Below are 12512 nucleotides of genomic sequence, written 5' to 3'. Positions count from 1 at the left end.
AATTTTCAGAAGAATTAAGGAAATCTATAAAAGGACTGGAGCTTTGGTTAAAACAACTGAACACGATTGTGCAAGTTCAATAGCGGTCACACACTGAAGAGAGATAAAGATGATATTTTACACTGATTAATTTAAATCTGACAGTGAATGAAGAATGATGGACAGATTGCATTGATCCCAGCCTGCACTGCAGGTCGCCGCCCTGTGGACGTATTAAAATGTTGTGGTTGCACAGCTTCCAATATACATTACTGCAGTGACCGGGGGCACAGGCTGTTCACGTAATAAGCCTCTTCATTGTTTAAAAAAGTTTCTGATCAGAACTATTTGGAAACTATAGAAACAAACAATTATACCTAAAACCCATTGAAAAACAATTTTAAAATACTACATTTAAAACATTTGAAGCTATTGTTAATTAATTAAAAAAACAAATGTACAATGAAGTAAATTAAAATAAACTTAAGAGCATACTTTAATTTTCAAATGAAGGTTAGCTATTCTTATTCAAATGAATGGGATCATGCCAAAAATACTGTTTGGTAGAGCAGATATTAAGCATGGACTTCTCTGCTCTTCAATAACTTCAGGAATGCCTAATGATGAGTCAGGGCAGAGCAAGAGAACAGATATTCCCACATCTGACCTCTATTGTGTTCCTGACTTCCACAGCTGTGTAAATTATTTGAAGAAGCTTAAAAATGCTGCTACAGAGTCAAAGAACTGAGGAGAAACTTCTTCAGCTGTGGATTAGTGAGAATCTGAAACTTCAGTGGTTGAAGCAAATGGCATAGATTCAGTTAGGATGAGTGAGGTCTTCATGCAGGCAAAAGGAATAATGGAAATGGAAATGTGTTGCAGAGGTAGGTTAATTGGAGCAAAACTTGTGTGAAGCTGACACTGACTTACAGTACTCAATGGCCTGGTTCCATGTTGCAGATTCAAAGTAATTTGATGTAATGATTCTTAACCAATTTTCAGCTCTCGAACATTGGGATGAACGGAAGCATGAAAGTAGTGAAAATAATGTCTGTATTTTCTAGGTCTGGTATGTAATATCAGCTCCATATTGTCCTTTCTCCTGTTACATGATGATTCCTTCTGGGGTTCCGCTGCAGCTCTCTGGTACTTTGTTCAGGTGACAATTCCTCATCTGGACAGTGAGAACCGGCTGAACCATTATGTGGAGATTTGTGACAAATATATATGTACAGTATCTGAAATACATCTTATGGAAATGTTTGTTTGATGATGAACTTCAATAAAAAATAAATTACAAGAAATAAAATAGAACATAGAATAGTACAGCACAGTACAGGCCCTTCGGCCCACAATATTGTGCCGACCCTCAAACCCTGCCTCCCATATAAGCCCCCACCTTAGATTTCTCCATATACCTGTCTAGTAGTCTCTTAAACTTCACTAGTGTATCTGCCTCCACCACTGACTCAGGCAGTGCACTCCACGCACCAACCACTCACTGAGTAAAAAATCTTCCTCTAATATCCCCCTTGAACTTCCCACCCCTTACCTTAAAGCCATGTCCTCTTGTATTGAGCAGTGGTGCCCTGGGGAAGAGGCGCTGGCTATCCACTCTATCTATTCCTCTTATTATCTTGTACACCTCTATCATGTCTCCTCTCATCCTCCTTCTCTCCAAAGAGTAAAGCCCTAGCTCCCTTAATCACTGAACCTAATGCATACTTTCTAAACCAGGCAGCATCCTGGTTAATCTCCTCTGTACCCTTTCCAATGCTTCCACATCCTTCCTGTAGTGAGGTGACCAGAACTGGACACAGTACTCCAAGTGTGGCCTAACCAGAGTTTTATAGAGCTGCATCATTACATCGCGACTCTTAAACTCTATCCCTCGACTTATGAAAGCTAACACCCCATAAGCTTTCTTAACTACCCTATCCACCCATGAGGCAATTTTCAGGGATCTGTGGACGTGTACCCCGAGATCCTCTGCTCCTCCACACTACCAAGTATCCTAGGTAAATGTATTTATAAAGAAAATAATTTGAATTCGCATATTGATCCTACATCAGATGATGTTATTAAGGGACAATGTACAAATTGGAAGGAGATGGGGGTAAGGACAGATCCTACAGATATCATCAAAGATACCAGTGTAGAAACAGAAAGGGCAGCCATTATAGGCTATTACTACACTGATAAAAACAGAGCCATAGGTCCCATCTCACCCTGCCAAACAAGAACAGTGGGAAAATATTGTTTGCAGTTAGGTCAAGAAAAACAAAGAAGGAAGATTTTCTTTTAGTATAATCACAGACAAATAATGATAAGTGATTTTTAGGTGAGCTTTAGTTCTATGACAAGGATGGAACCTTGACTGGACAGTTCTGATGTAGCTAAACCAGATCTCCACATTCAGTTCTGTCTCTTGGACTTAAAGTTGAGGTGAAGATATGGAGATGACAGGGTCAGGAGGTGTTAATGAATGCTGGTTATGAGGTTAATATGGAAGGATAATTTAAGGGGCGGTTCAAGGGCAATGAATTTAAGGGAAAGAGTACATAAACCTGTGTTCCTTGAATTAGCTATCTCCAGATTTAATTCCTTCATAGGTTGTATCCTGTCTTCAGTTGCCAGTATCCTGTGGCACTCCTTTCATATACCTGGCTGGCTCTCTCCTTCCCAATAAGATGATATTTAAAAGCTATGCCTTCAACTAAGTCTATTCTATAGTCTCCACACAGAGCATGATATAGATATTTTGTTTGCTATGACTATGGGAACTACTTTGGATATTTCATTATGCTACATAAATATAGTGTTTTGTTAGTTGTGGAACACCTGCTGCAGTTTCTCAAAAAACCCGGGAGCTTCCCTGCTCCAATGGAATAACAGTGCATAAATCACAATGCAATATCACTTATGCAATTACATCCACAATCGCAGCAGGAAGGTTGAGGGAGGTGCTATACCATTCTCATCCAGAGCAAAAGCCCTATAAATGTGGAGAAACAATTGGTGCAGAACAGGTATTTTGTTGGTATTTACTTTGGCTTTGTTGTACAATGGAATTGTCTTAACTAGTTTTTAACTGTTTTCACAGAATTTTGTCATTAAAAAATAGTTATGAGTAGCTAGGAAATCTGGTACTGACATAGTGGTGAGTGTGTGGAACGTCCTTCCAGGGGTAGTGAGGCAGATACATTAGGGATATTTAAGAAGTTCTTAAATAGGCACATAGCTGACAGAGAAGTGGAGGGCGATGTAGGAGGGAAGGGTTAGATTGACCCTAGAACAGGTTAAAAGGTTGGCACAATATCATGGAGCAAAAGGCCCGTACTGAGTGTAGTGCTCTATATTCTATAATTTTGCAAGGAACGTACATTGCAGGGTAGACTGAACCAAGCCCTGTGTTGTCCACCTCAGTAGTGATTGGTTCAAGTGTTTCTTGAGAGATGCTGAAGTGGAAGTTTCTCTTCTTGTCTGAATGATTTGAAGGTGAAATAATGTATAACATTTGGGATTAGAAACTGCAACTATTTATTCCTATTTAAATTTGATAGGTTTGATTTGTTTGACCCTGTCTTATTAGAATTTATCCTTCTTTGTAAAAGGGGATAACTTAAACTTTTGCTAGTGTCCTGACTAGACTTCTACAACTTGAATATTTTGGTCTAAAATTCCACAAAAGCCTTCATTTCCAGGAGGAGCTCAGCTATGTCTAAGATAACAATGTAGCACAGCAGTCAGTGCGATGCTATTACAGGTCAGGGTGCCAGAGTTCAGAGTTCAATTCCAATGCCGTTTTAAGGAGTTTGTACGTCCCCCCCTGTGAATGCTGGTTCTCAGGGTGTTCCGGTTACCTCCCACATTCCAAAGACACACCAGTTGGTAGGTTAATTGGTCATTGTAAATTGTCCTGGGATTAGGCTAGGGTTAAATAGGTTGGTTGCTGGGCAATGCAGCTTGCTGGGCTAGAAGGCGCTGTTCCACGCTGTATCTCCAAATTAATGAATTAATTCCCAAATTCTATTCACTTAAAATAATAGGACTGGATTTTCTCAGTTGGCGCATCAATAAGACTTACATATATTTAGATTTTATTAATTTTCTCCCATGAAGTAGCTAGAGGTGTAATCTGATAACAATGAAGTGACAGCAAAGAAATCTGTAACCTTGGTGAACAATAGAACAACGATAGCATTTCTTTTCTTAATGTGATTTAGAGACTGAGAATTAAACAGGTCGGGGACTGAAAGGCAGAGCCGTTGGATGAGATGAATTCAATGTCAAGGTTAAGAGAGAAAGAAATGGAATGAAAAGAAAAAGCAAAATTACAGATAATTCAAAGAAGAGTATTTATCCTTTTAACAACAGGAACTAATATTTTATGAAGAATTCTACGCAAACAGACTTATTCTCATGAAAATCACAAGGTTCCTCTAGGTGAGAGACCTTTGTTGCCAAGATGATGGTGGAAAAGTGCAAGTGATCATCAAAGTGGCAATTTATAATTTGTAGGTTATACCTGCTTTGTTAAAGCTTGTTGGCTATGGTAACCGAGATGTGCATCATTCAGATATGGTGATCTTTTCAACAAAATTTGACCCTGTATTCATTTGGGTTGCAGCCAACAGTATCAGCATTACTACCTGTTTAGCAATCTAAATAAAACAGTTGTTTTGCCACCAGAACCATTTTTTGATGCAATTACTACAAAGCTGAATTTTGTTCAGCAAAAATCATGGATAAAATGCACTAAATCGCCAAATAAAATCAATTACCAAGGAGTTGGCAAAACCAAAGTAAGTGAGTGAAAATGATTCTACAGTGGCATGCAAAAGTTTGGGCACACCTGGTCAAAATTTCTGTTACTGTAAATAGTTAAATGAGTAGAAGATGAACTGATCTCCAAAAGTCATAAAGTTAAAGATGAAACATTCTTTTCAACATTTTAAGCAAGATTAGTGTATTAGTTTTTTTGGAAAGTTTTAGAGTGGGAAAAAAGGAAAGGAGCACCATGCAAAAGTTTGGGCACCCCAAGAGATTTGAGCTCTCAGGTAACTTTTACCAAGGTCTCACACCTTAATTAGCTTGTTAGGGCTATGGCTTGTTCACAGTCATTGTTAGGAAAGGCCAGGTGATGCAAATTTCAAAGCTTTACAAATACCCTGACTCCTCAAACCTTGTCCCAACAATCAGCAGCCATGGGCTCCTCTAAGCAGCTGCCTAGCACTCTGAAAATTAAAATAAATGATGCCCACAAAGCAGAAGAAGGATATAAGAAGATAGCAAAGTGTTTTCAGGTAGCCGTTTCCTCAGTTCGTAATGTAATTAAGAAATGGCAGTTAACAGGAACAGTGGAGGTCAAGTTGAGGTCTGGAAGACCAAGAAAACTTTCCGAGAGAACTGCTCGTAGGATTGCTAGAAAGGCAAATCAAAACCCCTGTTTGACTGCAAAAGACCTTCAGGAAGACTTAGCAGACTCTGGAGTGGTGGCGCACTGTTCTACTGTGTACCAACACCTGCACAAATATGACCATCATCAGAAGAAAACCTTTCCTGTGTCCTCACCACAAAATTCAGCATCACAAGCCTGATGCATTTTGGAAACAAGTCCTGTGGACTGATGAAGTTGAAATAGAACTTTTTGGCTGCAATGAGCAAAGGTATGTTTGGAGAAAAAAGGGTGCAGAATTTCATGAAAAGAACACCTCTCCAACTGTTAAGCACGGGAGTGGATCGATCATGCTTTGGGCTTGTACTGCAGCCAGTGGCATGGGGAACACTTCACTGGTAGAGGGAAGAATGAATTCAATTAAATACCAGCAAATTCTGGAAGCAAACATCACACCATCTGTAAAAAAGCTGAAGATGAAAAGAGGATGGCTTCTACAATAGGATAATGAACCTAAACACACCTCAAAATCCACAATGGACTACCTCAAGAGGCACAAGCTGAAGGTTTTGCTATGGCCCTCACAGTCCCCCGACCTAAACGTCATCAAAAATCTGTGGATAGACCTCAAAAGAGCAGTGCATGCAAGACGGCCCAAGAATCTCAAAGAACTAGAAGCCCTTTTCAAGGAAGAATGGGCGAAAATCCCCCAAACAAGAATTGAAAGTCTCTTAGCTGGCGACAGAAAGCGTTTACAAGCTGTGATACTTGCCAAAGGGGCTGTTACAAAATACTGACCATGCAGGGTGCCCAAACTTTTGTTCGGGCCCTTTACCTTTTTTGTTATTTTGAAACTGTAAAAGATGGAAATAAAAAAAGTAATCTTGCTTAAAATGTTAAGGAAATGTGTCATCTTTAACTTTATGCCTTTTGGAAACCAGGCTGTCTTTTACTCGCTTAGCTATTCACAGTAACAGAAATTTTGACCGAGGTGCCCAAACGTTGCATGCCACTGTATACCACTTTTCAAGCATTAATTGAGATGTGTGAAATAGGAATTAGATCATAAGACCATAGCGTATAGAGCAGGATTAGGCTATTTGGGCCATCAAGTCTGCTCTGCCATTTCATCATGACCAATCTCCTGCCCTCTCCCTGTATCCCTTCCTACCTGACCAATCAAGAATCTATCAACCTCTGCCTTAAATATGCCTTAAAACTTGGTCTCCACAACTGCCTGTGGCAACAAATTCCACAGATTCACCACCACCAGGCTAAAGAAATTCCTCCTCGTCTCCACCCTATATAGACATCCCTCTATTCTGAGGTTGTGCTCTCTGGTCCTAGTCTCTCCCACCACAGGACATATCCTCTCCACATCCACTTTATCAAGGCACCATTTGATAGGTTTCAATTAAGTCATCCCTTATTCTTCTTCTCAATTCTGGTGAATACAGGCCCAGAGCCATCAAACACTTTTCATATGACAAGCCATTCAACCCTGGAATTATTTTATGAACTTCCTTTGAACCCTCTTCAATTTCAACACATCCTTTCTAAGAAAAGGGGCCCAAAACTGCTGCAATACTCCAAGTGAGGTCTCACCAGTGCTTTATAAAGCCTCAACATTACATCCTTGCTTTTATATGCTAGTCCTCTTGAAATGAATGCGAACATTGCATATGCCTTCCACATCACAGACTCAACCCACAAGTTAACCTTTAGAGAATCCTACACAAGGACTCCCGTCACTTTGCGCCTGAGCTTTTTGAATTTTCTCTTCATTTAGAAAGTAGTCTCCCTTTTATTTCTTCTATGAAAGTGCATGACCATACACTTCCTGACACTGTATTTCATCAGCCAATTCTTTGCCAATTCTCCTAATCTGACTAAATCCTTCTGTAGCCTTTCTACTTCCTCAAAACTACCTGCCCCTTCACCTATTTTCATATTGTTGCAAAAAAGCCATCAATTCCATCACCCAAGTCATTGACATATAACATAAAAAGAATCAGTCCCAATACAGAGTACTGTGGGACACCACTAGTCACCGGCAGCCAACAAGAAGAGGCTCCCTTTATTCCCACTCTTTGCCTCCTGCCAGTCAGCCTCTGCTTTATTCATGCTAATGTCTTTCCTGTAATACTATGGGCTCTTAAGTTGTTAAGCAGCCTTATGTGCAGCACCTTGTCAAAGACCTTCTGAAAATCCAAGCACACAATATCAAGACATTCTCCTTTGTCTATCCTGCTTTTTATTTCTTCAAAGAATTCTAACAGATTTATCAGGTAGGATTTTCCCTCAAGGAAACCAGAAAACTATGGCCTCTTTAATCATGTGCCTCCAAGTATCTCAAAGCCACATCCTTAACAATCAGCTCCAACATCTTCCCAATCACTGAGGTCAGACTAACTGACCTATAATTTCATTTCTTTTCTATTTTGGGAAGGTATTCATAGAACATTAGTTAAGGTACTTAGGTCCCAGATACCTCTGAACTTTGAGATGCTCTATTTGGGGCATGTATTGTTCCTTGAACAGAAGGAAGATATAAAGTTGCTGCAGGCCCTCTTAGCGGCAAGTAAGAAATCAATCACTAGAAAATGGCTAAATCCAATACCACCTACATTAGAAGATTGGTACGAAATTATCTTGGAAATATTTAAAATGGAAAAGTTGACTTACTCCCTGAGAACTAAAAAAGAAACATTTTATCAAATCTGGAATAAATGGATTGAATATATAACCCCAATGCGAGCAGACTTTAGATGACTCTCCTAATGATTTTTACTGCTCTTCTCATCAACACAGTAATATTGCTAACGTAAGCACCCCTAGTCTAAATGTTTGTTGTTTTTTTTTGGAAAATAGAGAATTAACACAAGTAAAGGGAAAGATTTGGGAAAGGGATAAAAAAAAAGAAAAAATTAAGTAAATAAGTACATAGGGATTGGATAATTATGTCTGCGAGCAGGAACAAGCACGAACAAATTGGGATATAAACACCTACAATGGTTGGTATATAGGCTTGTATGCAACATTTTGGACCAGTGGAAATGGTCCAGAAGGGTTGTATGGAAACTATTATTACCATTTTTCTTAACAACTAATTTCATTACTTAGCCTAATAGGTTAGATTTACCACAGTACATAATTATCTATTTAAATGTTTATTTTGCTTTTATATCATCTCAATGTGTACTTAAGAATGTATACATAATTGTAGTTCTATACATATAAAAAAATGGAAAAGGTTATATGTGTGAAAAAAGTACATGATAATTGTGAACTCCTTATCCAAATAAAAATAAAATTAAAAAAAAATAATAATTTCATTTCTTCTGTCTCTCTCCCTTCTTGAAGGGTGAAGTGACATTTACAATTTTCCAGTCTTGTGGAACCATTCCCGAATCCAGTGATTTTTGAAAGGTAATAACTAATGCCTCCATAATCTCTTCAGCCACCTCTTTCAGAGTTCTGAGATGTACACCATCTAGTCCAAGTGACTTATCTACCATCAGACCTTTCGTTTTCCCAAGAACCTTCTCCCTAGTAATGGCAACTTCACACACTTCATGCCCCCTGACATTCTGGAACTTCCACCATACAGCTAGTGTCTTCCATAGTGAAGACTGATGCAAAATACTTATTCAATTTGTCCAACATTTCCTCGTCCGCCATTACTACCTCTCCAGCATTGTTTTCCAGCAGTCCAATATCCCTCTCACCTCTCTTTTATACTTCATGTATCTGAAGAAACTTTTGGAATCCTCTTTAATATTATTGACTAGCTTACTTTCATATTCCATCTTTTCCTTCTTAGTGACTTTTTAGTTGCCTTCTGTTGGTTTTTAAAAGCTTCCCAATTTTCTAACTTCCCACTAATTTTTGCTCTCTTCTATGCCCTTTTTTTGGCTTTCATGTTAGCTTTGACTTCTCTTGTTAGCCATGGTCATGTCATCTTGCCTTCAGAATAATTCTTCCTCTTTGGGGTGCCTTCCAGATTACTTCCAGAAATTCTGCCAGTGTTCATCCCTGCCAGTGTTGTTCATTTTCCAATCATTTTTGGCCAGCTCCTCTCTCATGCCTCTGTAACTCCCTTTACTCCACCGTAATACTGATACATCTGGCTTTAGCTTCTCCTTCTCAAATTTCACCATGAATTCTATCATATTATGTACACTAGCCCCTAAGGGTACCTCTACTCTAAGGTCTCTATTCAATTCCGTTTCATTGCACAACACCCAATCCAGAATATCTTATCCCCTAGTGGGCTCAACCACGAGCTGCTCTAAAAAGCCATCTCATAGGCATTCTAGAAATTCCCCCTCTTGGGATCCAGCACCTACCTGATTTCCCAATCTACCTATACAATGCCCCACGTCATACGACATGGCACATGACAATGATGATGATCCACACCCCAGAGGGTACCTCTGTGAGTCAGGTGATGTCTGGATCTTACACAACATCTTGGAGACACCCCACCCCAAAACACCCATGATGCAAACTGCTGACAGAGTAGGGGCAGGGCAGAACAACTTGCCAGTCTGAAAGTTGTCATTGAGTTTAATAGATTTTAATTTAACAGATTTAATAAATTTTATCTGTGTTTGACAAAGTAGTTGTCAAAGTAGTTAATGATTATTGAAAATGAATACAAATACAAAACACTGAAAACAATTTTAAAATTGTAAACATAAAATACATTAATAATAAATTAATATTAAACTAAAGCAAAATCATTTTTAAAAAGGAACTACTGTCCCCAGTGAATGAAAATAAAACAACCTGTAGAGACCGGAAATTGAAAATAAAGTGCTGGAAACATTCATCATCTATTGAAAGAGAAATGGTTAATGCTTCAGGTCTGAGGCAGTGAATCATAACTGAGAAAGAGAGAAAACAAGTTAATCTAGATGGCAGAGGAAGTTCAGGAGGGGAATGGGTGGAACATTTGGCACTCAAAGATGCCAGGTACTTACTATGTCTGACAAGAAGTTTAACCACTCCCTTGATGTTCAGTGAACCCAACTGCCATCAATTCCTTGTGGTGGAGTATTGGGGATAGCAGAGCAAATGTAGTGGGGTCACCATTGACCAGAAATACAACTGGACTAGCACATAAATACCTCAGTTGTATAGCAGGTCAGCAGCTGGGCATCCTGTAGCAAGTGGCTCAATATCTGACAAACCAAAGCTTTCCACTACCACAACGAACAAGTCAGGGGCATGAAGGAATCCCATCTACTTTATCAGGATGAGGACAGTTCCATGAGCTCTCAGGAAGCTCGGCAGAACAAAGCATCAACCACTCAGAATAATGCAATAAACATGTCAGTAGCATATATTTACCTGAAAATTGAATGTGGATTCAGTTGTAACATTTAAGAAAGCTGTAGGTAGGTATAGAGGGCTATGGTCTGGGCACAGATAGATGAGACTAGGCAGAAGACCAGACTAGCATAGACTAGATGGGTTGAAGGGTCTGTTTCTGTACAGTAGTGCTCTATGACTCAATGACTTTAGAGTTCACACAGGTTCTGCCCAGGTGGAAAAGGGAAAATGGAAATGTTGAAGCCAGGGCTGAGAATAAAGAGAGTGAAAAGTGTCAGAAGATTTTGAATTCAGGAAAGGCAAATGAAGTAGACAGATATCAGTAGCAGAGTCAACAAGCAACAAAGCTGTATAGAGGGTGAAAAGTAAGGGGCAAAGTATACAGTACAAGTCCAGTGTTTTTCCAACAGTTTTGCTTGCACCCATCATCGCTGTAAATATCGAATGCACACTTGCTTCTTTTTGCAGTTTCTTTGCCAAACAGACATATGCTCCAGAGCAACACACAAAAGTGCCGGAGGGACTCAGCAGATCAGGCAACATCTATGGAGGGGAATAAACAGTTGACATTTCAGCCCAGGACCCTTCATCATTAATGAAGGAAGGGAGGAAGAAGCTAGAAAATTGTGGGGGCAGGGGAAGGAGTACAAGCTGGCAGATGAAACCAGGTGAGGGAGGAGGTGGGTGCATGGGGGAAGGGGGGTGAAGTGAGAACCTGGGAGGTGATAGGTGGAAGAAAAAGGAATCTGATAGGAGAGGAGAGTGGACCATGGGAGAAAGGGGATGAGGAGGGGCACAGGAGGAGGTGACGGGCAAGTGAGGAGAGGCGAAGAGAAGGGATGAGAGGAGAAGCAGAATGGGGAATGGAAGAAGAGAGAAGGGGAGGGGGAGAAGTTACTGGAAATTAGATAAATCAATGTCCATGCCTTCAGGTTGGTGATTACCCAGAAGGATTATGAGATGTTGCACCTCCAATCTGAGAGTGGCATCATCATGACCATAGAGGAGGCCATGGGCTAAAATATCAGAATGGGAATGATAAGTAGAATTAAAATGGGTGCCCACTAGGAAATCTCACTTTTTGCTGTGGGTGGAGTAAAGGTGCTCAATGAAGCATTTCCCTAATTTACATTAGGCCTTACTGATGTAGTGGAGGCTCACAGGTGAAGTGTTGCCTCACCTGGAAGGCCTTTTTGGGGCCCTGAATGGTGGTGAGGGTGGAGGTGCATGGTCAGGTGTAGCACTCGTCCCACTTACAGGGGTAAGTGCAAAGAGGGAGATCAGTGAGGAGGGACGAGTGAACAAGGATTCATATGGAGAGCAATTTCTGCCAACAGCATTGAGTGAAGGGGGCAGGGAGGGAAAGAAGTGTTTAGTGGTAGGATCCTGATGAAGGTGATGGAGATTATGGAGAATGATGTGCTGAATGGCTTGCGGGATGGTGGGTATGAACAGAGGGAACTGTATCCCTGTTACAGTGGTAGAAGATGGGGTGAGGGTAGGTATCTGGGAAATGGAAGGGTTGCAGGAGAAGACAGAATTGGTGGTCGAGAAAGGGAAACACTATAGTTTTTTTAAAGAAGGAGGATATCTCAGATGTTCTGGAAGGGAAAGCCTAAACCGGAGAACAGATGTGGTGGTGATGGACGAACTGAAAGAAGGGAATAGCATTTTTAGAAGTGACGGGGAGAGAAGAGGTATAATCCAGATAGCTGTGAGAGTCAGTAGGTTTATCAAAGGTATCAATGGACAATCTGTCTTCAAAGATGGAGACTGGGAGATCGAGAAAGAGGACAGA

General features: G+C 40.2%; 1 long non-coding RNA gene across 1 annotated transcript in view; it reads right to left on the bottom strand.

The window, feature by feature from the left end:
* Positions 1-12512, bottom strand: part of LOC134345262 (uncharacterized) — a 699247-nt gene that overhangs the window by 114837 nt on the left and 571898 nt on the right. The window lies entirely within an intron of this gene.

The sequence above is a fragment of the Mobula hypostoma genome, chromosome 4 (assembly GCF_963921235.1).
Source record: "Mobula hypostoma chromosome 4, sMobHyp1.1, whole genome shotgun sequence".
Lineage (NCBI taxonomy): Eukaryota > Metazoa > Chordata > Chondrichthyes > Myliobatiformes > Myliobatidae > Mobula > Mobula hypostoma.
The sequence above is the reverse complement of the archived record's forward strand: the minus strand, read 5'-3'. Positions and strand labels throughout refer to the sequence as shown.